Source organism: Delphinus delphis, chromosome 12 (assembly GCF_949987515.2).
Source record: "Delphinus delphis chromosome 12, mDelDel1.2, whole genome shotgun sequence".
Lineage (NCBI taxonomy): Eukaryota > Metazoa > Chordata > Mammalia > Artiodactyla > Delphinidae > Delphinus > Delphinus delphis.
Window position 1 is genome coordinate 75,168,316 of NC_082694.2, and position 3,236 is coordinate 75,171,551.

General features: G+C 55.1%; 1 non-coding gene across 1 annotated transcript; it reads right to left on the bottom strand.

Moving 5' to 3' along the window:
• Nucleotides 1-925: 925 nt before the first annotated feature.
• TRNAC-GCA (transfer RNA cysteine (anticodon GCA)) lies at nucleotides 926-998 on the bottom strand. Its single transcript has one exon. It is a non-coding gene; the product is annotated as a tRNA-Cys (tRNA).
• Nucleotides 999-3,236: the final 2,238 nt, after the last annotated feature.

Sequence of the window (3,236 nt, forward strand, 5' to 3'; positions counted from 1 at the left end):
GAAGGAGGAAGAACTTTACCAACCGCTTTTCTCTATACCACCAGGTTCTCAAGGCTACATAAACTATGTATCTGTTTTCTCTTCTTAAGACGTTTTGCCGTATCAGATGTGCTACCACTCGAAACTATGAAAAGTCTTTCCTGGTGTGACAGACAAGCGGCTTTCAGGCCTGAGAATGCAGACAGGAAGCAAAGCCTCCTTCCTTCCATCACAGGGACCTCGTTATGCTCTGTGCACCTAAGTGCCCACAAAATCACTGTTCCCACGGTGAGCTTAGCTGTCCCTGAGATGTGCTTTTCAGCTACAGCTCAGTGCGAGGTTGGCTACCCAAGGCTCATAGGACACCCTTCCCCAGACAGGGCTCCTTCCCTCGCTACAAGGTTTACGGGGTGTATTCAATCATCAGCTCCTCTCGTTCTCACAAACTCCTGGGGCCTCACAGTGGTGCAGGTATTGGTATTGTTCCCATTCTACAGATGAGGAAACAGAGGTCTGCAGAGGAGACAGATTTGTTGAAGGTCACCCCTCCCCCAACTCAGTTCTGTGGCCCACGGTGGGGGGCAGAGGAGGGGCCTGGTGGGGAGCGGAGGGTCTCTCTGCCCAGACACGCCCGGTCCAGACCCAACGGTCAGCCCTTCTCCGTCTTTCCAGTCCCCATCCTCACTGCACCCACAGACAGAGCAGGTTTCTCCGATGAGCCAGGAGCAGCTGCTCACCCCACAGAGGGCAGCCTGGGAGCCTGGACCCGATGCTCAGCCAGGGTCTGCCAGGACTATATGTGGGACCAAAGCCTGAACCTCCTTAGGCCTCATTTTCCTCGTTTGAAAGCTAGGAAAGCTGCTGCCTACCTTTAGGTTCAGGTTCAGAGACTTTGGAAGAGATTTTTTATTTTTTTGGCCACACCGCGAGGCTCGCGGGATCTTAGTTCCCTGGCCAGGGATCGAACCCGGGCCCCCTGCAGTGCAAGCGTGGAGTCTTAACCACTGGACCACCAGGGAGTTCCCTAGAAGAGATTTTTTAAAAATTCCATGTCCTGGGCTTCCCTGGTGGCACAGTGGTTGAGAGTCCGCCTGCCGATGCAGGGGACACGGGTTCGTGCCCCGGTCCAGGAAGATCCCACATGCCGTGGAGCGGCTGGGCCCGTGAGCCATGGCCACTGAGCCTGCGCGTCCGGAGCCTGTGCTCCGCAATGGGAGAGGCCACAACAGTGAGAGGCCCGCGTACCGCAAAAAAAAAAAAAAAAAAAAAAAAAAAAAAAATTCCATGTCCTGACACATGCCAGCCAGCAAGATTTGCGATAATTACTAATAACAGCCTGACACACACCTACCCTCTAAATTCAGGGGCTCTGCAGCTTGACCCCACTTTACTTGCTGCGTGACTCCCTTCGAACCTCGGTTTTCTCGTCCGTGAAATGGGACTAACAGCTCTTATCTCATAGGGCAGTGCGGGGATTAAATAGGATAATGTGAGGTAAACCGCATCACAAAAACTGAATTTTGCTGTGGCACTTTGTAAGCACTCCATAAATAGTGGCCATTACTCTTATGTTGACGAGAACCCTGAGAGACAGGCATGACTACCCCATTTTACAGATGAGGAAACTGAGGTCCCAAGCCATGACTTCATACAGCTGCTGAGTGGCCAAGCTGACATGTAAACCCAGGTCTTTTTCACTCGGAAGCACATGGCACTCCCTTGAACACTGCTGCTTCCTGTTTCATCCATTTTGGTCACACAGGACCACCTGGACAGGACCTGCAGGAGGCTCTTCTAGGCTGGGGTTGCCCCAGCAAGCCCTGAGGCTATTCCCAGGCACAGGATAAGATGCTCCTCCACCCCCGAAATGCCTGGGTGCTGGTGCCAAAGTCAACAATGATAACCTGCCCTGCAGGACACCACGGTCACAAGGACACAAACAACAGCTCCCTTCTGCCCAGCCCCTGCCAGCTCTGTGCCCCTGGGGGTGGGCTGGGGGTGACACCTGGCATATCTCAGATCCAGGAGCTGAGGGATGGCCCCCTTCCCCCAATCCCTGCCCTGCAGCTCTCCTAGGAAGCTAGCCAAGAAGGCGGCTCTGGGATCTGCCTGGAAACATCCAAGATCTCGACTTGGGCCCCTGGGGCGGCTCTCCCCCTGGAGCCCTGAACATGAAACTTCATGCATCTCATGCCCTCAACACAATCACTGAGGCTTTTCCTGGAGAGCCCACAGTTTCGTGGTACGGACAGACCCGCATTATCGAACAATATAGATGTCCAAGGCAGTATCCTAGGGACACAGATGAAGGGCACCTAGTCCAGCCTGGGGAGTCTGAGAAACAGTCTGGAGGGGGAAACATCTGAACGGGGTATTATTAAAGGAGCTGGCCAGGCCAAGCAGGAGAGGGGTGTTTGGGGCACGTGCTAGGTGCACTCAGGGACCCGCAGGTCCTATCTAGTGGGCGGTATCTGTAGGGGGGCAGGCAGGAAAGCAGTGGGAGATGAGGCAGGAGGGACAACAGGGGCCGGTAAAGGAGGACTTGCACCCTAGGCCGGGGTAAAGGGAAGAGGTGTGCGGAGCCGGCTCCTCCTGGCTTGCGGGAGCTCGAGTTCAGTGACCTAACGCTGGTGGTTTGAAATTGGCGATGGTGGGCATTGGCAAGTGCTACAAATCAGAGCCAGATGTTTAAAAAATAAAAAAGGGCAGACTTTGGCGGATTTAAAAGTCAGGGCACAGGATGACTAACTTCGTTCCTCAGAAGGATGCTCTGTCTGGTGTGAAGGATGGGCGGAAAGCAACGCACTTGGAGACTGGAGCTTGGCCCTGGGTGACCTCCCAGGAAGGGTAAGGGGTAGGGAGGGAGTGGAGAGGACTGGCCCATGGGTCACCTGACTCCGCTGTGTCGGTGCAGCCTGGGGGTGGGGGAGGAGGCTTGGGTAACCCCTCAGCCTTCCTCAGCCGGTGCCTGAGAATCTGCAATAAAACGCTTAATGAGAAACACCTGGGCTCTGCCCCAGCCCAGGCTGTGAGCTGGGACCGGAGGGGATTAGGGGATTGGGAGTGAGGTGGAGAAGGACCTTGTACTCCATGCATTCACTTGCTGGTTCATCAGCTCCCGGGGCCTGGGCCTGGGGGAGGAGAATGGGGTGCTGGGGGAAGAGGAGCAAAAGAAGTCAGTGATGGGATCACTGCACACGGGCCCCCGGGGATCATCTGAGACGAGGTGCTGATTGTGTGGGTGCTGATTCTACGGA